The sequence below is a fragment of the Eretmochelys imbricata genome, chromosome 20, assembly GCF_965152235.1.
Source record: "Eretmochelys imbricata isolate rEreImb1 chromosome 20, rEreImb1.hap1, whole genome shotgun sequence".
In the NCBI taxonomy this organism is placed as follows: Eukaryota; Metazoa; Chordata; order Testudines; family Cheloniidae; genus Eretmochelys; species Eretmochelys imbricata.
In genome coordinates this window covers 7068371-7090640 of record NC_135591.1, presented here as the reverse complement: position 1 = coordinate 7090640, position 22270 = coordinate 7068371, and the positions used below count along the sequence as shown (strand labels likewise).

Sequence of the window (22270 nt, the reverse complement as noted above, 5' to 3'; positions counted from 1 at the left end):
GATCAGCAGAGGACAGTGGGAGGAGTTCTTACAGGGGTCACACGACACACCTTGCTTCCGGACATGTGTCCACCTTGCCTCTGGAAGTAATACTCCCAAGAGGTGGGACTTCCAGTGACCTGTGTGCAGGGCTTATGGGATCAAGGGGTGGGGTTAACGTTTGATTGATGGTAGGGCTCTTATACTACTCGCTCCCGCTACCCAAAATTGGAACAAAAGAGACGAAAATACTGGAGAGAAAGAAAGGAATGTTTTAAATGGTTTAAATTCTTGTACTGTGCTGTAAATTCTTTCCCCAAATTCATTCAAAATATTAATTTGTATTTTTGATTTTTCTATGTTTTGTTCTTGTTTTATAACAGAATATAGCAACTATAATACCGGCCAGTATTATGCTTTTATACATAGAATACAACAACCATAACAGTGGCCCGTATTAGCCATTCTCCTACTGCTCAGATGCTGTAAGGGAGAGAAGGCTCAGGCCCTGTAAAGTAGGCTGGGTTGATTTTTTATGACTCCAAGTGTTTTTATTACACATCAGGACATCTAGTCATTCTGCTGGACGTGCAGCCTCTGGAGAAGCTCAGTGATAAGCATGTACATTACACTGCTTGCTCAGGGGTCATTACTATAGAAACAGCCAAGTACTGGCCCAGATCCTCAAATACACCTGAGCTTTAGACTCTGGGTTGTTCTAACTTATGCTGTCTTGTAACAGCCATTGCTGTACGGGAGATTGCTGTAGCACCGGGATCGGCAACGTTTGGCATGCAGCCCCCCAGGGTAAGCCCCCTGGCGGGCCAGGCCAGTTTGTTTACCTGTCGTGTCCACAGCTTTGGCCGATCGCGGATCCCACTGGCCGCAGTTCCCCACTGCAGGCCAACGGGGGCTGCAGGAAGCCGTGGCCAGCACATCCCTCACCCCGCACTGCTTCCCGCAGTAAAACAGAAGGTTTATTAGACAACAGGAACATGGTCTAATACAGAGCTTGTAGGTGTCGAGAACCGGACCCTTCAGCTGGGTCCATTTTGGGGGGCAGTGAGCCAGACAACCACGTCTGCCCTTCACTCCATGTCCCAGCCAGCCCCAAACTGAAACTCCCTCCAGCCCCTGCTCCTCTGGGCTTTGTCCCTTTCCCCGGCCAGGAGGGCACCTGATTCCTTTGTTCTCCAACCCTTAGGTCTCACCTTGCAGGGGGGAAGGGCCCAGGCCATCAGTTGCCAGGAAACAGGGTGTCGGCCATTCTCTGTGTCCAGACCCCTGCACGCACCTGCCGTCTAGGGATCTAGATCTAGGGATCAGTCCAGCCAGCCTTGACGTCCCTCTCCGCGGAGCTGGGAATGCACCTGGAGCTGCCAGCCCAGTCCTGTCTACTCAGCGAACGGCTTGCTGCTGCTCTTTCCCGGGTCTCCTCCTCCCTCCCCAGTCCTGGAGCCAGACGAACACCCACACACAGGCCTACTGTGCCCATGGCTGTACAGCGGCTGCAGGGCTGCAGCCATCGCGTCCTGGACATATTCAAGGGGAGCCCGATGGGATTGGCCAGGCAAGGAGGGCATGAGCCCTGCCCAGCTAGGATGGGGCACCATTCCCAGGCTGCTGCATCAAAGCCAGCCCTGGCTAGGAGCAATTCTGCAACCCAGGAGAGATTCTGCAACCATCCGCCTGCTGGAGAAAGACATCAAGGTGAACTTGTCCTAGCTTGGAACTCCCTGTAGCCAATGGGATACATTTGGGTTAGGAAAAAGAAAAGGAGGACTTGTGGCACCTTAGAGACTAACCAATTGATTTGAGCATAAGCTAAAGCTCACTTCATCGGATGCTTATGCTCAAATCAATTGGTTAGTCTCTAAGGTGCCATAAGTACGCCTTTTCTTTTTACGAATACAGACTAACACGGCTGCTACTCTGAAACCTGTCATGATTTGGGTTAGGGTGAATATATGTCAAGAAGACAAAACCACTCCTTGAGAGGGGCATGGCAGTGAGCTAGGCCCAGCCTGAGGGCCTCAGAGACCCCCTTGTCCCACCCTCTCTGCCTAGTTTCGGAACAGTCTAGGGGGTTCTCTGTGTGTGAAATTCCTCTCACTCTGCCTTCATTACCGGGGCTGGAGGGGGGCTGGACTATTTAGCTGCATGCAGCACATTGGCTTCTTGGGGTGAAGTCCCATCACAGAGAGGTGCACACAGGACTAGGGAATGGGCAGCTCCCTCAGACAGTCATAGTAGTCCCTGAATCACACATGCAACATGAAGGGCCCATGAGAGTGCTGAGTCGTGAGAGCACCACGGCTCCAGCTGGACTGGATCTCCTAGCTCTCCCCCTTCCCCCAGAAGGTGGGGGTGAGCAGCTCTCAGATCACAAGGGATGCTTTGCCAGCTTATACAAGGCTATTGGAATGCATGGTTTATTGGTGGGAGAAAATGAGCTAGAGAGCTGAGGTTTATGGGCCAACAGGCTTTGAAGTCTGCACTGGGTTTGCGTGCTGACGCACACCGTCAGTGAGACCAGGGACAGCACACGCACAGGGCTGTGGACAGCTCTGGCCCATGGGCTGGGCTGGGCTCAGAAGCATCCAGCGGAAGGAAGGCTTCGGTATTTCACTAGAAGGGGGAATAGGTCAGAGGCGAATTGCCGATTGGAGCTGGCTCGCTCGTGTTGGCAGGCCCCGCCCTTTACAGACACGCGACTCCATCCTCGTGTCCATGCTCCCCGAGCCCTTTAAAACAAGGGTAGCCAAAGGCAATGTTTCCATGGCTGCCCCAAGGAGCTTGGCTGCTGGAGGTTACAGGACACAGGCAGCAATGCTCTACCTTGAACCAAGCGGCTAGGCCAGGAGCATGACATGCCAGAGACCCAAGGTCTCCACCAGCCACACCACCTACGAAAGATGATGCAGCTGGATTCTTTGCAAACTGAGCAAGGCCCTCAGGTCCTCTCACCCATCCCCTCCTGCTCCCTGGGCCTCCCTGCAGATGCTGCTGACTCTGCATTCCAGTGCTGGGGAATGGCAATGCTGGATGGAGACTCCCCTACTGGGGCTGTGCAGGAAGGTCTAGCAGTGTGGGGGCATTTATCGTGGGTCAGTGCTCCTGCTCTGTGCCTGATTATCAGCTTCAGTGACCAATTTCTTGCTCTAACAGCACCCAGAGAGCACAGGATTTGCTGTGCTAGCTCACTGCAGCGCCCAAAAGCCAGGTATCCTGTCTCCATAGTCAGAGGCTTCGAGGAAGGTACCAGAGACCCTGCAGTGTGTAATTATGGAATAACCTTCTCTTTGGGGAATGTGCCCCCCCTGTAGTCAGTGGCTGGCTCCTGCCCTGTGGAGATGGTTTTATAGTCCTGGTGTCTCCTGCCCTCTCTAGCTGGTGATATTTGGATCATCCATATATATGTCTCATCCTTTTTTGAATCCCACTAGACATTTGGCCCCCTCAATATCCTGTGGTAGTAAGTTCCGCTGGTGAATTATGTGTTGTTAAGAAAGCCTTTCATTGGTAAGTCCTGAAAGCCCAAGGTGCCAAGGCGGCTCTGACTGGCTCATGGCTGCTGTGTTCCCTGTGGGAGGGTCAGAGGGGCATCATTCAGGCTGCCTGCCCGCACCCCCGGGTAGAAGTATGGCCGCAGGGGCTCCAAGAAGATGCCACTGAAGGTGTAGATGTGACAGCTGCCAGTCACGTTGTAGAAGGACACCTCTCCGGCCTCAAAGTCCAGGAGGATGCCAATCTGCTGAGGCTTCACTCTCAGCATAAGCTCGGGCAGGGGGGAAGTGAGCGCTGCATACTCATCCCCATTGTGCAGCCACACCGTCCCGAAACCAGTCGCTGGTGAGGGCGTGAATATTCCCTGCCTGCTCACACACTCCTCACAGACCCCCAGTGTCCAACATGGCTTATCCCCCACTTCCACCTCCCAGTAGTGCATCCCGGCTGTGAACCGCTGCCGGCCCAGGATGCAGGTGCACGTGTCAAACCGCTTGGGGTTACTGGGGATGTCCCGCCTCTTGTTGCCCACCCTCACGCTCCGCTGATCCCAGGACAAGAGCAGGTAGGCATTGGCTGTGTTGGGGTCCACAGTCACATGTGCTAGGAACAGAAAGAGAATCACATGGTGCATCCCATTAGTGTCTGTTGGTTACTTATGTCCTGCCCTTTCCTAGCACCTCCCTCAGAGGTGCTGTATAGACTGGAATGAATCCAGCCCCAACCCCCAGGAGCTGGCTCAGTGTCATTATCCCCGTATGACTGAGGCACGGGGGGGTGTGGGGAATTGCCCTCAGTCACACAAGGAGTCAGCTGCAAAGCCAGGAGGAGTCCTGACTCTCCATCTCCTGATCTAAACAGTAGACAACCCTCCCTCACAGATCCAGGAATAGAACCCAGGAGTGCTGACTCCCACCCCCAGAGCCCCCACTCATACCCACTAGACCTCGAAGTCTAACTTACAAATGCAGATCTTTTTTTGGTTACCTAACCTACTTCTTATTCTGCCAATCGCTCAGACAAACAAGTTTGTTTACATTGAGGGGAGATACTGCTGCCTGCTTGTTATTTACAATGTCACCTGAAAATGAGAAGGCATGGAACTTTTGTAGCCAGCGTTGCAAGGTATTTACATGCTAAATATGCTAAACATTCATATTCCCCTTCATGCTTCAGCCACCATTCCAGAGGACATGCTTCCATGCTGACGATGCTCATTAAAAAAATAATGCATCAATTACATTTGTGACTGGACTCCTTGGGGGGGAGAATTGTATGTTTCCCACTCTGTTTTACCCACATTCTGCACATATTTCATGTTATAGCAGTCTCGGATGATGACCCAGCACATGTTCGTTTTAAGATTTCACTGCAGATTTGACAAAACGCAAAGAAGGTACCGATGTGAGATTTCTAAAAATAGCTACAGCACTCGACCCAAGGTTTAAAATTCTGAAGTGCCTTCCAACATCTGAGAGGGACAAGGTGTGGAGCATGTGTGGAGCATGGTCACCTCATCAGCAGAGGTGACCATGATGGAGTCACAGAATCGCAAGAGAGCTCCAGCATGGACCGAACAGGAGGTACGGGATCTGATCTCTGTATGGGGAGAGGAATCCGTGCTATCAGAACTCCATTCCAGTTTTCAAAATGCCAAAACTTTTGTCAAAATCTCCCAGGGCATGAAGGACAGTGGCCATAACAGGGACCCGAAGCAATGCTGCATGAAACTTAAGGAGCTGAGGCAAGCCTACCAGAAAACCAGAGAGGCAAACGGCTGCTCCTGGTCAGAGCCCCAAACATGCCGCTTCTATGATGAGCTGCATGCCATTTTAGGGGGTTCAGCCACCACTACCCCAGCCGTGTTGTTTGATCCTTCAACGGAGATGGAGGCAACACAGAAGCAGGTTTTGGGGACGAGGAAGATGATGATGATGAAGTTGTACATAGCTCACAGCAAGCAAGTGGAGAAACCGGTTTTCCCAACAGCCAGGAACTGTTTCTCACCCTGGACCTGGAGCCAGTACCCCCCGAACCCACCCAAGGCTGCCTCCCGGACCCGCCAGGCGGAGAAGAGACCTCTGGTGAGTGTACCTTTTAAAATAGCATACATGGTTTAAAAGCAAGCATGTGTAATGATTAATTTGCCCTGGCATTTGCGACTCTCCTGGATGTACTCCCAAAGCCTTTGCAAAAGGTTTCTGGGGAGGGCAGCCTTATTCTGTCCACCATGGTAGGACACTTTACCACACCAGGCCAGTAGCACATACTCGGGAATCATTGTAGAACAAAGCATTGCAGTGTATGTTTGCTGGCATTCTAACAACATCCGTTCTTTATCTCTCTGTGTTATCCTCAGGAGAGTGATATCATTCATGGTCACCTGGTTGAAATAGGGTGCTTTTCTTAAGGGGACATTGAGAGGTGCCCATTCCTGCTGGGCTGTTTGCCTATGGCTGAACAGAAATGTTCCCCGCTGTTAGCCACGGGGAGGGTCTAGCCACGTGGTGGGGGGAGGCAAAATGCGACCTTGGAACGAAAGCACACGTGCTGTGTATGTAATGTTAACAGCAAGGTTTACCGTGAAAGAGTGTAGCCATTGTTCTAGAAAATGTGTCTTTTTAAATACACTGTCTTTTTTTTTTCTCCACCAGCTGCATGTGTTTCAAGGATCACAGGGTCTTCTGCTTCCCAGAGGCTAGTGAAGATTAGAAGGTGAAAAAACGCACTCATGATGAAATGTTCTCTGAGCTCATGCTATCCTGCCACACTGACAAAGCATGGACGAATGCGTGGAGGCAGACAATGTCAGAGTGCAGGAAAGCACAATATGACCAGGAGGAGAGGTGGTGGGCTGAAGAGAGTAAGTGGCGGGCTGACGAGAGTAAGTGGCGGGCTGAAGAGAGGGCTGAAGCTGAAAGGTGGCGGCAGCGTCATGAGAGGAGGCTGCTGGAGGATCAAACCAATATGCTCCAGCGTATGGTTGAGCTGCAGGAAAGGCAGCAGGAGCACAGACCGCCGCTACAGCCCCTGTGTAACCAACCGCCCTCCTACCCAAGTTCCATAGCCTCCTCACCCAGACACCCAAGAACGCAGTGTGGGGGCCTCCGGCCACACAGCCACTCCACCCCAGAGGATTGCCCAAGCAACAGAAGGCTGGCATTCAATAAGTTTTCAAGTTTTAAACTTTTAAAGTGCTGTGTAGCCTTGTCCTTCCCTCCTCCACCACCCCTCCTGGGCTACCTTGGTAGTTATCCCCCTATTTGTGTGCTGAATGAATAAAGAATGCATGAATGTGAAGCAACAATGACTTTATTGCCTCTGCAAGTGGTGATCGAAGGGAGGAGGGGAGGGTGCTTAGCTTACAGGGAAATAGAGTGAACCAAGGGGCGGGGGGTTTCATCAGGGAGAAACAAACAGAACTTTCACACCGTAGCCTGTCCAGTTATGAAACTGGTTTTCAAAGTTTCTCTGATGCGTACCGCGCCCTCCTGTGCTCTTCTAACCGCCCTGGTGTCTGGCTGTGCATAACCAGCAGCCAGGCGATTTGCCTCAATCTCCCACCCCGCCATAAACGTCTCCCCTTTACTCTCACAGATATTGCGGAGCGCACAGCAAGCAGTAATAACAGTGGGAATATTGGTTTCGCTGAGGTCTAACCGAGTCAGTAAACCGCACCAGCACGCTTTTAAATGTCCAAATGCACATTCTACCACCATTCTGCACTTGCTCAGCCTGTAGTTGAACAGCTCCTGACTACTGTCCAGGCTGCCTGTGTATGGCTTCATCAGCCATGGCATTAAGGGGTAGGCTGGGTCCCCAAGGATAACTAAAGGCATTTCAACATCCCCAACAGTTATTTTCTGGTCTGGGAATAAAGTCCCTTCCTGCAGCTTTTGAAACAGACCAGAGTTCCTGAAGATGCAAGTGTCATGTACCTTTCCCGGCCATCCCACGTTGGTGTTGGTGAAACGTCCCTTGTGATCCACCAGTGCTTGCAGCACTATTGAAAAGTACCCCTTGCGGTTTATGTACTCGCCCGCTTCGTGCTCTGGTGCCAAGATAGGGATATGGGTTCTGTCTACGGCCCCACCACAGTTAGGGAATCCCATTGCAGCAAACCCATCCACTATGACCTGCACATTTCCCAGGGTCACTACCCTTGATATCAGCAGATCTTTGATTGCATTGGCTACTTGCATCCCAGCAGCCCCCACAGTAGATTTGCCCACTCCAAATTGATTCCCGACTGACCGGTAGCTGTCTGGCGTTGCAAGCTTCCACAGGGCTATTGCCATTTGCTTCTCAACTGTGAGGGCTGCTCTCATCTTGGTATTCTTGTGCCTCAGGGCAGGGGAAAGCAAGTCACAAAGTTCCATGAAAGTGCCCTTACGCATGCGAAAGTTTCGCAACCTCTGGCAATCGTCCCAGACCTGCAACACTATGCGGTCCCACCAGTCTGTGCTTGTTTCCCAGGCCCAGAATCAGCATTCTACCGCATGAACCTGCCCCATTAGCACCATGATGCCCACATTGCCGGGGCCTGTGCTTTGAGAGAAGTCTGTGTCCATGTCCTCATCACTCATGTCACCACGCTGACATCGCCTACTTGTCTGGTATCGCTTTGCCAGGTTCTGGTGCTGCATATACTGCTGGATAAGGCGTGTGGTGTTTAATGTGCTCCTAATTGCCAAAGTGATCTGAGTGGGCTCCATGCTTGCCGTGGCATGGCGTCTGCACAGGTAACTCAAGAAAAAAGGCGCAAAACGATTGTCTGCCCTTGCTTTCCTGGAGGGAGGGAGGGAACGGGGGCCTGACGATATGTACCCAGAACCACCCGCAACAATGTTTTAGCCCCATCAGGCACTGGGATTTCTACCCAGAATTCAAATGGGCGGCGGAGACTGCGGGAACTGTGGGATAGCCACCCACAGTGCAATGCTCCGGAAGTCGACGGTTGCCTCGGTACTGTGGACACATTCCACCGACTACGTGCACTTAGAGCATTTGTGTGGGGATCCCTGCTCTGTCTAGCCCATCATCCGTCCCCAGCTAGGCTTGGGTATGTCGCCTTCCCACCGCGCTAGATCAGACCCAGCTTGTCCAGCTAGCCCCATATCTCCCCCGCACACACACACCGGATCAGACCACTGGGACCAGTGAATCAGCCTGGGTGGGAGGAGGAGCAGGAGAGTGCCAAGCATGGGGGCAGTATGCACCATTGGCCAGGAAGGTTATTGAGCCCCCGGCATGGACTGGGCTGGGGGATGTGGAGCAGCGGGTTAGGCCGGTGCGGCAGAGGGAGCATTCGGCACGGCAGGAAGGTGGTGGAGATGTTGGGCCAATGGCCTACAGGGCTTTCCTAGGGGAACACGGAGACTCCCCTCGTTCCATTTCTCTGTGCGCAGCACAATGTCAGGATGGGAATGGGGCCAGTAGGGGCTCCCCAGGAGGCTGCTTCCCCGGAGCTGGGCTTCATGTTCTTTGCCACGTGAGGCACAGACTGTCCCCCAGACCTCTCCGCAGTGCAATCCTGTGGGGATTGGATGGGCAGGTGCAGCAGGCGGAGAGAGGTGACCTCAGCTGAGACTCAAAGCGAAGGAGACTCGATGAGGCAGAGGCTCAGGGAGCAGGGGCTGTTGGGGAGGAGGCTCCTGCATCTGCAGCAGCAAGGTGAGTGGAGGGAGACCAGGGGCAGGGGGCGCTGGCAGAGCAGGGTGAAGCCCAGAACCCGCAGGGGCTGCCCGCGGAGGGAGCGCTGTAGGAGAGGACTGCGAGCTGGGGCCTGGGGCTTGGGACAGGGCAGCCAGGTTCTCACCTGTCACAATGGCTGGTCGAGGGGTCTGAACAGGTTCCAAACACCCTGCCAGGCTAGCTGGCGTGGCGAAGCTGCAGGTGCCCAGCATGGTGCCCGGGGAGGGAGGGGGCCCTGATGGTAGTTGCCTGGGATTGCTGCTCGGCCGGCTGTTCCCTGGGCACTGCTCAGAGCCCACTTAGTTCAGCAGCAAGGCAATGCCAGGCCCCATCTGTGGCCGGGCATGGACACTTCTGTGGCAGCGAGAGATATGACTGGGCCCTGAGGATGTCCCGGGCATATGGGCACAAGCCCTGCTCCAGGTGGGGAGGGAGCCCAGAGCCAGGGGGGTAAAAACCAGCCCACCTCCCGATGGCATCATGCTAGGTCCTGAGTCCCCAGGGGCTGGGCATGGGCTGGGCCATTTGAGCAGCAGGGAGGGGCCTCGGCAGGTGCTAACACCCCCTTTCTTCCCCCTTTGCAGTCGGTGCAGGCTTTGATCAATGACTTCCAGGGCACCCTCACCTTCAACTACAAGGCAGCTCACGTCTTCTTCCTCAGCCCTGAGTATTGGGGGTCGGGGGATCCCCCAGCTGGGAGCCTGGGCAGCAGCACATTGGAGCCTGGGGGTGGGGGGTCTCTCTCTGCCGGCAGGCCAGTGCGCAGCACCCTGATTATGCTCTGCCCTCCTGCAGGGGATGCAGCCCCAGCAGGCCAGACCGAATGACCCCACCTATCCCTTCCCCCCCTTCTCCCCCACGGGCCTGCCTCCAGCCAGCACGGCTCACAGACACCTGCAGCCTGTGCCCAGAAAGGCGGCCTCTGGCTACCATTCCCAGCATGCATTGCTCCATCAGTCCCAACTCGGTGGGGGGATGGGACAGCACCAGAATACCCAGTGTGTCAGGGTCAGATCTGCTTCTCCCCATTACAGCGGCAGGGGGAGCCCAAGTCCCCGTTCCTCCTTGTGCATCATCCTATGTTGTACACTCCGGTCACTCAGCCCTGCGGGGGGGCTGAGGGCAGGGTGTGAGACAGGGGCTGCGTAGGAGAGATTGTGGCTCCCCCTCGCTGCTGATGCTGCAGAAGGCGAGAACCCGGCATGACTCTGGTTCGGGGGACTGGACTCATCGTTGACTCCTGTGTGGCCCTGCTGGCTTGCCCAGGTTCCCCACAGGCGTGCAGCACTACTACCCCTGCTGTGCCCGGTCTGGCCCCGTCCGTGGGGGCTGGCGCTGTGCTGGGGGTCCTGAGCCCTGTGCCTGTCACTCCCACCCACTGCCTCTGCCTTGCAGCCTGTCCTGAGCCTCTGTTCAAGGAGCTGAGGAAGTCACGGATCACCAAGGTCATCAAAACCCTCAAGGAGATCAACATGGCCTTCCTGCCTTACGAGAGCCGGGTGAGGGGTGGCCGGGCTTTGGAGGAGCAGGTCTGCGGGGCGGATGGTGACGTATGACACTCCACCCTTATTGTTTCATGTGGCTTGGCGGGGGGGAATCTTTCCCTTCTAGGGCCCCGGGTTTGACGCCAGCACAGGGCAGCAGGGACTAGCTGGCTGCTCACACCCTGTGAGACGTGGAATCGCTGGCTTGCACCTGGTGGGGATGGTAGATGTATGGGGGAGGAGGGCCCTGCCTCCCTGGCTTTACCAGCTCTTACTGATGGTTTATACTAGGCCTGCAAGACAGCCCGATACTCCACACGCCTGCCCTTTACCCAACCACCCCATCCCCTCCTTGTGTCATCAGTGGATTTCCCCCCTCCTGCCCCTGAGGGGCAGGACTGTGGTGTCAGCCCCATTGCATTGATGGGGAAACTGAGGCACAGAGAGACATGAGCCTGGTCTACACACAAAAGCTTTGTTGGTGTGGGTTTGTTATGGGGACATGAGAGAAAAAATCCCCCCTGTAACTGATGCAGCTGTGGTGGCAGAGCCCCTGGGTAGGTGCCGTTATGCTGGCAAAGCAGTCCTTTCGCCACTCTAGCTGATTTCATCTGGGGTACCGGTGCCAGCTGTGCCAAGAGAAGCTTTGGCTGGTAGAAGCTGAGTGTCCATCAGGAGGCTTTCCTGGCTCACCCGTCCTGTTGCGCCAGCAAACCCTTCATGGGCCGATACTATTTATTGGTGTCCAAGCACGTTTGTCCCAATGGCTCGTTCTGTTCGGCCAGTGAAATAAGCGACAGCGGCAGACGCGCCTTGTTGCCGGGTTTGCTCGTGGCTGTGCTGGGGCTTTTGCCAGACGAGAAGCGTCGCCAAGCCCCCTCCCCCAACATTGAGGGCACCTGGGGGTCTGCAGCCAAGTAAGGACCTGAACCTGGGGCATCTTCATCCCAGGCTGGTACATGAATCTCTGGCTCGCTATCCCTGTACCACAACAGGAGTGGCACTGGCAAAGGGATCTCTCCCTCACTAGGGGCTCGCTACAGCTCCACCAGGCTGGCCTGATCCAACAGCGCATCTATGGGGCACAGCTGGTCTGGCTGCAAGCAGTTGGCACGGGGGTCTGATCTCTGCTCTCCCCTGTCCCCAAGGTGTACTCCCTGGACAGGCCATAGAGCTTCCACAACTGGTTCAGCCCCTACCGCTTTTTCGAAAAGAACAAGCAGATGGAGAATCTGGCAGAGCAGATTGCCACATTGTGTGAAACCCTGGAGGAGTATCCAGCCATCCGCTACAGGAAGTGAGTGTGCCCAGGGGAAGGGGTACCCAGCTATCCCCTATAGGAAGTGAGTGTGCCATGGAGAAGTACCCAGCCATCCTCTACAGGAAGTGAGTGTGCCCAAAGGGCAAGGGTACCTGGTTACCTCCTACAGGAAGTGCATGTGCCCCTCGGGGAGGAGCTGTTTCTGACCCACAGGGTTTGTCTTTGCTGCAGGGACCATGAAGATAACTTCCACTTGGCGCACGCTGTGCTGGCCAAACTCAAGGCGTTCAAGGCATACGAGCCCAGCATGGGAGAGGTGAGCGAGCTGTGTTGGCCACGCCCTTGCCATGGGACAGAGCCGCGGGGGAGCACATGAGAAGTAGAAGGAAGGAGGAGTGATTTAGAACCTGCTCGGAGATCCTGGCGGGGGGAGGGGTGGGATCTAGACACCCTTGGAGATCCTGAGGGGTTGGCAGAACAATAGCATTCCCTGTGTGGCTGGATTAATGGCCACAGCCCTTCTCTAACACTGGCTGTGGGCAGATCTCAAAGTGCTCTACAAAGGCTAGTGTCCTTATCCCCTCTGTATAGATGGGGAAACCGAGGCACCAACTGGGGAAGTGTGTGCCCAGCATAATCTCTTTGTTTATAAACAGGGCAGTTCGGTCACAGAACTAAGCTTCGCACACAGAGCCTCTTCCACACCTGGACACTCCTGTCTGTGTGTGCTCCTACACCCATCACCATGGTATCAGAATCTCACTAATGAATTCAGCCTCCCAGGGGAGGCAGGGTGGCCTGTGTTACAGAAGGGAAACTGAGGCATACAGGGAGTCTGCCAGAGCAGGAATAGAACCCAGCTCTCCCGAGCCTTAGCCACAAGTCAGCCCTGGCCTGTGGGCTTCCCCTAGCTCCTGCCATCCCCGTCCCACCCCCAGCAGAGGGCAGCTGCAAACCCACCCTGCCCTGGATTCTCACATGGGAAACCCAGTAGCTCCTGCCCCCGCTAGGAGAAGCAAAGTGATGTAAAATCCAAGGCCTGCCCAGATCTCTCTCTCCTGTTGCCTCTGCTCTTGCTTCCAGCCTTTGCTGAGTTGCTGGGAGACTGTGCACATGTGACCAACTGGGAATGTTTGTAATATCTTTTATGAATCTGATGCGTGCCTCAGTTTCCCTATATATTTCCTGGCTTCTCTGGCAGGGGGTGAAGGGGAAGGATTCTCGGGGAAGGTAAGATTCATGCGGGGCGGGGGGGGTGTCACCTCCCTGTCTTGGTGAAATGAAGAGAATCCAACACAGATCAGCCTGGGGGCCAGAAAGACCGTGCCAGCTCCAATGACTCCTGGCTGGATGCTCCCAGCAGGGAATTGGAGCAGGGCCCCCAGCTCGAGAACACAGGGTTGGAAGGTTTGAGCTGGGGGATGAGTGCGGGAAGCTGGGAGCTCTCGCCTGAGAACTGACCAAGGTCAGGCTGAGGCCTGGTCTACACGAGGCAATTGGGTCGGTGCCACTGTGTCGCTCGGGGGTATGGGAAAGGCAGTGTCACTGAAGCGGAGCAGCTGAAGTGGTTTACATGTAGACAGGCCCTGAGTGAGAGACCCGGAGCTGAAAACAGGTTTCTCTGCAGCTCGGCCGGGCTCTGGGCTGACCAGAACGGCCTCTTGCTTTAACCTTCAGTGGGCTGGGCTGCCCAGGCTGGGGTCCAGGTGCCTAAGAAACCCGCTGTTCTGACAACGCTGGGTGAGTGGCCCTGTCACCCGGGCTGAGGGGCGTCGGGCCCTGCGGAGTGGACGGGTCTCTACCAGGATCTGTCCCAGCTGGACTCGCTGGGCAGGGCTCACGGGGTAAAGACTAGTGGTTCAGTCTCAGGAGGTGGGAAGGCCATGTGGCCTGTCCTGGAGGAAGAGAGAGACTTGTTGGGGTCTGGCACAGCAAAGGGCTTCCTCCCAGAGATTTCCACAGCTGGGACCCTGGCACCGACCCTGTGGATCCATGACTGCACCATTCCTCTCTACTTTCCCATCGACCAAGACACTGTTGCCTAGTGGATAGAGCCCTGGACTGGGACGGGCGACCCGGGCTCTATTCCCAGCTGGGTGACCTTGGGCAAGTCACCTCCCCTATTTACCCCTCAGTTTCCACATCTGTAAAAGGGGGATAATGCTACCAATCTCGGGCAGGGGGGCCCCCTCTGCGATAGCTGACTGCCATGGCACAGATGCTCTATAACTCACAGCTGGCAGTACAGGCCTGCCTCCAGAGGGGAGCCTGGCACACACCTGGCTGCCCAAACCATCTACCCAGGGAAGAGACTGACAGCATGCTTGTTAACCACCGGAGCTACTTGCTGCAGCAGAGCTGGCTCCAGCCTGCAGCCCCAGTCTGATCTGGGCTATTCTCAGGAGCTGATAGCGGCGCTGGGGAGGGAAAATCCTGCTCTGTGCACACCCTGCTGCTGTGACTCCCATTGAGTCCCCCCAGGGATATTCCTGAGGCTCTTGCCAAGCCTCCCTGTCACAGGTGAAAGCACTATCCCCATGTTACAGGGGGGGAAACTGAGGCATGGAGCAGCATGCCAGGAGTAGGTGGCAGAGGCAGGAATAGGAATAGCCCAGATCAGGGGGACGGGGGCTCCCATTGCACTGCCAGGGGGAACTAGAGAGACCCCTGACCCCAGCGCCCGAGAGAACCTGTTGAGGGAGGAGCAGCAAGAACCTAAATTCGTGTGGGGTTCAGTGGGTTAGAGCGGATGGTGCTGGGAGCCAGGACTCCTGGGTTCTATGCTCAGCTCTGGGAGGGCAGTGGGGTCTAGTGGGATAGAGGGGGCCTGGGAGCCAGGACTCCTGGGTTTACCCCCAGCTCTGAGAGGGGTGGGAAGAGCAGGATCTCAGGATTTGATCGGGGAACTAGGACTCCTGGGGCCACGGACTCGTGTGCCTGGGCTGTGGGTGCGTCCCAGAGGTGCTAGGGCTGACCTGTCTGTCCCCGTGCAGGTGTGGACAAGGAGAACCTCACCAAGCTGATCCAGCATGCCAACATCCAGCAGCAGAGAGACATCATCCACAACATGCTGTTCCTGGGCATCTCTCTCACGCCTGGGGTAAGGGACTGGGGCCAGGGGCCAGCAGCTGTCCCCGTGCCAGGGGGCAGATCTGTGCTGCACAGGGGAGCCCAGGCCATCCTGGAGGTGCCGCCCTATGGCAGTGACCTACTCCCAGCACAGAGGTGGCCTCTGTCCCTGTACAGTGGGGTGACGCCCTCCCCATATGAGGGTGACCCCCGAGTTACTCCCCATCTGGGGTGACTTCTTCTGCCCTGGCAGAGGATACTGGGAGTCAGGACCTCAGATCGCCAGCGAGCTGGAGCTGGTGACCACTGCTTGGGGTGGCGATGCGGCGAATGGGGGGAAGCAGCTCTGTTCTCCCATCAGTCTCTCTCTCTCTCTCTCGCTCTCTCTCTCACTCAGTGATCCATTCTGTTTTCTCTGCCTCTCCCCTGCCAGCCTGGCTGGCGCGACTCAGGTAGGCCACGCTCTCCCTGTCTGCCCCCGTTCCCACCCCACACCTCCTCCCTGCTGCCTCTCACCCCCTCTCCCTTCCTCCCCCAGAGCAGGCAGCTGCGACCGAAGAGGAAGGCGCGGCTGGAGTCCAGCTACCAGCTCTCCCACTGGATCTCCATGCTCAAGGACATCATGGAGGTACCGGGCCATCTGCTTCCTGGCCTTGGGGACTGGGGTCACAACTGGCAGGCTGGGCCCAAGGGGGTGGTTTGGGGTCAGCCATGTGTAGAGCCCTGCATATCCGCGCCCCATTTCTGCGGATAGTGGATCGGCTGCAGATACAACCGTGCAGGGCTCTACTCCCCAGCAGCGCCTGGCCCGCGGCATCCAGCTCAGGCAGCCCGGGGCACGCAGGGCACTCGGGGCCGCCGGCCCGCAGCCAGTGGCTAGGCAACACGTCGGAGTTGGGGCTGTCCGGCACCCACTCGCCCCACCGCGCGGCTTCCTGTCCAGAAGCTCGAGCAGCACCAGTGTCCCCACCAGCTCCTGAGCAGCAGGATTTGGGATTGGAGAGGGTGAAGCCCTGGCACCCCACCCCTCCACCCCACTGTGATGCAACATGCTCTGCTGCTGCCGTGTACGCTCGTGACCCCCCAGGAGCGGCACGTGATGAGAAACCCCTTCCCCCCCAGTCCCCACCCCCTCCACACTGCCCCTTCTCCTCAAGACCCCGCCCCCACACTGCCCCTTCTCCAGACCCCGCCCCCTCCAAGCTGCCCCTTCTCCTGGAGACCCTGCCCCCTCCACACTGCCTCTTCCCTGCAAGACCCCTTCCCCACCCTCGCTAGCTGCTGCTGGTGTGGATGCGGATACAGGTAAAAGGCGGCTTGTGGATTGCAGGCTGATGCACATCCACATTTTTGTATCTGCGCAGGGCTCTAGCCATGTGAGGGGCTCATCAGCGAGTCCTCTCCTGCTGCCATCCTTAGGGTCTTAAATCATAGACACGAGTGCAGGGGAGTTGTCTTACCCGGTGCTGAGATGCTGCCAGCTCTGGGGTGGGGCATGGGCAGTATATACAGGGGTTCCTCACCAGGGCTGAATTCTTCCTAAGGAGTGGCGGGCAGCTGTTAACAGCCGCCCAGCAGCGCTGCCCAAGAGTCTAGGGCAGGAGGTGATCAGTGTGTGGGGCTGGAAGTGCAGAGGATCCAGGCAGCACACTGTCATGACTGGCACTGGAATCTGAATGGCTGGCAGGGTCCTTGGCCTAACCTCCAGTGAGGAGCAGCTGTGTGACGTTCATCTAAAGGCTGAACTCCTGCAGCACAGTACTGGTCACTGACTGACCTGGGAGAGCACCCCCTGCAGAGCCCCCCGCCCACTCCCTGGGGTCATAGAGCACCCTCAGCTGACTCACTCGCACCTTCCAGCACCCAGTGGCTTTTCCTTAGAGGTCTCCTATCCAAGCACTGCCTGGGCCCAAACCTGCTTAGCTTGTGAAAGGTGACATGGTCACTCCTTCCCCCCACCCTTGCTGGGGGCTGAGCCCCTCATCACCCAGTCCTGTGGGGCACTCCTCAAGGGGGTGGGGGGCACACTTAGTTGCCTTCAAGCTACTGGCTTGGGGCTCCTCCAGGCCAAGAATTAACCCCCCGACCAGAGCTCCTGTCCCTGGCAGATCACAGGTGGGAGGCTCCCAGGCCCCTGTTCCAGCATTGTGATGGTTCCTCCTGTGGGATTTTGGGGCAGGTAGTTGCGGTAACCTCAGTCCCATGCATAATCCAATCAGGGGCACCCCCTTCTGCGCCAGCCGCAGCTTGGCAGGCCTTAAGCTTCCCTGTACAAGTCAAAGCAGCGGACTAATGTAAAAGCCCCTATTATGTGGCATTAGGATGTATCATAGCCTGGGCCCCCTGCGTGGCTGGGACACACCTCATGGACCAAGAGGCAGGGCCTGGATCTGCCCGCAGCAGGGAAGGGGCACTGAGGGCAGCCCCCTGCCTCCCCCACCCCGAGTGAGGGGCCCTGGATCCGGCTGCAGGAGGTCTCTGCCCTCCCCATAACGGTGGATGGGTAAGGAGGTCACAGCAGGGCACTGAGCAGTTGAGGGGGATGTGGGGAGTTGGGGGCATCACTGGAGGAGTCAGCGTGCTCTTTGCTGGCTCCCCATGCCCCACCCTGGAAAGTGGGCCCCAGGCTGCTCCCCCCCAGGGACTGTCAATCATTGAGTGAGGAGCCATCTCAGCCCCTCCGCCCCAATGGGGCCTGGCTTGGCCACCAGGTCAGAGGTTCCTGCTGCTTGGCCCCTGCTGATCTGTCCTCCCCCGCCAGGACATCCTTGAGGACAAACTGGACAAGAGTCTGTGGCCCTTCGTGTCAGACCCGGTCCCTACCACCAGCTCCCAGGCTGCTGTCAGGTAAGGCTGAGCCTGGCTGGGCTGTGGAGAGCAGAGCCCTGACACACACACCCCAGGGTGTGGGAGCCTCTGTGCCTGGGAGTGCATGGCCAGGGCCCTGCCCTCTGCAGGGGAGGGGGTGCCCAAGAGCCTGGAGCCCTGGACCCCTCTTACCATGTCCCCCACGCCCCAGCAGTCCCTCAACACACCAGGGTCCAGGATAGAGGAAAGGGACTGGACGAGCTTTAGACAGCACCCCCAGCCCAGGGAAGGTGCCACCCTCCCCTACTCCCTTCTGCCTGCTTTGGGACTCCTGTCCCCCTGCCTTGGGCAGGGCCTGCCTCCCATCCTCCTCCAGGCCCTGCCCTTCCATGCGGCATTCCCTCAGCGAGCCCCTAGTATCCACACTGCCCCTCTCTCCCCCCAGGCCCCGCTTTGGGCAGTGCCCACCCCTACACCTGGCATTCCCTCAGCGAGCCCCTGGTATCCACACTGCCCCTCTCTCCCCCCAGCTCCCGCTTCAGGCATTGGCACAAGAACAAGCCAGCGACTGAGTACCAGACGGGCCCGTGCCTCATCATCTACGTGCTGGGTGGGGTGTCCATGTCTGAGATGCGCTGCGCCTACGAATTGACCCTGGCCACCAGGGGCAAGTGGGAAGTGGTGACTGGTGAGTAGGGCGAGTCCTGGGGGGAAGGGTGGCTGGAATGCCCAGGTCAGGGACAGTTGGGACCCCCTGGGCGGGGGAGACCCTAAAACTGCCTGCCCAGCACCCACAGGGGGCCCATGCTACCCTCTGTCCTCCCGCACCCAGGGGTCTGGGAACAGAGGTGCTTGTCCCACAAGGCCTGTATCTAGCCACCTGATCTCCTGGCTGCTGGCTCCCCAGGCCTCTCATTGCCCAGGGACCATGTGTGGGGGCCCAGTCAGACACCCCCAGTAACTCCCATAGGGATATGGCTCACCCCCTGCACACACCCCTCAAAGACCCAAGGGTGAGGAACACTGTTAGCGCGTGGATTCTTGCCTGGCTGTGCAGGGTACAGCGGCACGAGGGGTGCGGTGCCAGGCCACAGTGTAGGCATATTCCAATATTTGTGATTCTGTTCATAAGAAATTGTAAACCTGCAATATTGATTTATAATATTTATTAAATCTTCATTTATAATTCTTCTATTTGACATAATTGTAAATCTGCAATATTGATTTACAATTCTGTATTAAAGCTTGCAAACCGTACCTTGCAAACCGCTCAATTGGCTTTGCTTTCTCTAAATTGATACTTTCTCTCACTTGTTATTAAGATTGACGCTTGTAAAACTAAACCGCTCATATTGACTCTGAATTGATACTTTCTCACTTGTTATTAAGATGGACGCTTGTAAAACTAAACTGCTCAATTTGACTCTGAGTTGATACTTTCTCACTTGTTATTAAGATTGACGCTTGTAAAACTAAACTGCTCAATTTGACTCTGAATTGTTACTTTCTCACTTGTTATTAAGATGAGGAGTCCTTGTGGCACCTTAGAGACTAACCAATTTATTTGAGCATGAGATTTTTATTAAAGTAAGGAATGTATGTGAATGAATGGTGGGTTTTGAATAAACAGGGAAGTGCCAGCCTAGGAATTTAACATCGATTGGCCGAAGAAGACGCCAGGTGGAATGTGAATGAATGGTGGGTTTTGAATAAACAGGGAAGTGCCAGCCTAGGAATTTAACATCGATTGGCCGAAGAAGACGCCAGGTGGAGACAACCAGAGAACCCCACCGGAGGGCAAACTGGGATCCACCCGACCAATTCAAAGGATGAAGAAAGCTGATGAGCACCTGACAGCCGTCCTGGAGCAGTCATGACTGACAATATGACAAAGCAAATTCCACGGACTGGCATAGGAAGAAATTCCTATAAAAATGGACACTAAGGACTGAGAACTTTGAGTCTCCAGTTCTGCCACTACCCTTCAGGAGCATCGGATGAGCGTCTGACACGGACTCGGCTCCACTCTCGTGTACAGGTTACCTGGCCAGTACCCTGTCACGAGCAACCTCTAGGCTGGTAACTATAAACCCGTATGCAGAACTGGTATGAATGAATGAATGAATGAATATATAGATATATATATATATAATTAAGTAAGGAATAAGTAACGATAGGACAGTGTGAGTTTTATATTTCTTTATTATATTTACAATAAATGTGGCATTTTGCCTTTTCCCTTTAATAAGATCCTGCTGGTTTTTATTTTATTGGTACAACAGGGGGTAGGAGAGAGTCCCTCCCCCCCTGCACTAGAGCAGGGTCCAGCTGCAAGGATGGGGGTGATGGTGATGCCAGCCTCATACCCGCCCCACTGTGCCCACCGCTGCCAACCACCTCTCTCTCCCCCAGGTTCCAGTCACATCCTGACCCCCAAGCGCTTCCTGGATGACATCCAAACCCTCAACCAGCTGGACCCCGAGGAGGCCTAGAAGCAGCCCCCTCCCCCCAGAGACTCTGCCCCCCACAGCTCCAGCTCGCTGTCCCCAGCTCCACCTCCTCTTCTCAACAAGGCACCTTCCCCCCTACTCCTGGCTGCGGTGTCAGTTCTTGGTGGGGGGAGGGGGGGGAGGGAACGACTCCTTGGCTGTTAGGGCAGAGGGCAGGCCAGGCTCCCTCCCTCTGGCACAGCCTCTAGGGCTGTCACCCTTTGTGCCCTGTGGCCACCCTGCCCCCGATGGGGTAGGGGCAGAGTCTGGCTCCATTATCTACCAGCTGCAGCCATTCCTACCTCCCCTGCCTGGGACCCAAAGCACAGCACCTCCCCCTCCCCCTCCTGTCAGCCCTCCGCTAGTGATGCGGGGCACGCAGAGGCTGCTACCACCATCTGGCTTTGGGGGGGTTGTGACCCAGCCACTGAGCCCCAGGCTGTGTCTGTCCAGTCTGCAAAGGATTAAAGAGAACCCCCCTTCTGCCCCCATATCATCCCCATTCACCGCCTTGGGGTGCTGTCCCAGCCCTGGCTCCCTGCACCCCTCTCATCACAGCCTGGCACCCTGGCCTCTTGGCCCTGTCCCCCAGTGGGGACCTCGGCTCCCGAAGGGGGGAGGGGTCCTAGCAGGAGTTGCAGTCAGAGTGCCCAAGTAAGTGGGGGTGGAGCCAGGACTGCGTAGGAGGCATGTCCAGGGTTGGTCAGCAGCAGGTAGAGTGACCAGATGTCCCGATTTTATAGGGACAGTCCTGATATTTGGAGCTTTTTCTTATATAGGCTCTTATTACCCCCCACCCCTTGTCCCAATTTTTCACACTTGCTGTCTGGTCACCCTAGCAGCAGGGCAGAGCGGGCTCGCCACCTGATGGGCCTGGATCAAATGCCCCTGCCCAGTGGCAGACACCTCCCCACTGCCTTTCCCTGGGTATCAGAGCCACGCCCTGGGCACCTGGAGCCCCAGCTCCATCTGAGGCAGCCAGCTCCAGCCCCCTTGGGTCTGATCAAGCCCTGTGCCAAGCCTCACCCCCTGCATCCCACGGGCCCTAGAGGTCCCCTCCCTCTTGCCTGCCAGTGGGGCTGTGCTGGCAGGAGTGACCCCAGGTAAAGGCAGTGACCTCCTTTACAGGGAGTGGCCTCGGTGGGGGGGCAGAGTTTGTGTGTTCGCAGCTCTGAGGCCCCCCCTGCCCATGATCACAAAGTCAGTGCTGGCCCTGCCCCCGGCTACTGCCCTGCCGGGCATGTGCCTGGGCCAATGAAGTGCATTGCCAAAGGCTGGCCGAGGTCTCTGCTGCTGTTCACAGGCGGGGGAAGGGAGGGGACAGGGCGGGGTGGGTGGCTGAGGGCCCAGGGAGCGGGATCTCCCCAGCTCCCCCTCCAGCCCTGCTGCAGGTCCCAGGCGTCCTGGCTCCGAGTCACCCGGCCAGCGCTGCCTCCCCACACCTGGGAGCAGGGTGGGGCAGTGGCTGCTCCTTTCACTGTTGGACCAGGGCCTGGGGGCTGCTCTGCTCTGGCCTGTGGTCGCCCCCTGCTGGTGCAGTGCTGCCTCACCCAGCCGTGCCCCAGAACCTCCACAGTTTCCTGTGTCCCCCTGCCCCTACTGCCTTGTTCTGCCTCTGGTCCGTGTGCCAGAGGGACCAGGAGGGAGCCCCAGGAGTCCCCCCAAGCCAGCTATAGGGTCTCCAGCAAGTGTGGGTTGGGGCAGGCACTGAGCAAGCACCAGGGCCCAGCCCCCAGGCTGGCCCCCACAGTGAACCATACCCACCCAGCCCCTGCCCCTCCCAGAATCAGCGCTGGAACCCAGCCCTCTGCGTCCCAGCCCCTGCTCTAACCACTAGCCCCTGCTTCCCGCTCAGATGTGGGACAGAACACCTGCCTCCTTGGTCCCCCTCTAGGGCCTGGCCTTTGCCCCAACCCCCACCTCCTCCGTCCTCCTGTGCCTAGAGCTGCCCCAGGGTCCCGCCACCCTGGCTGCTGCTG

At 56.7% G+C, this 22270-nt stretch overlaps 1 pseudogene; it reads left to right on the top strand.

The window, feature by feature from the left end:
- Nucleotides 1-9524: 9524 nt before the first annotated feature.
- LOC144277873 (syntaxin-binding protein 2-like) lies at nucleotides 9525-20294 on the top strand (annotated as a pseudogene).
- Nucleotides 20295-22270: the final 1976 nt, after the last annotated feature.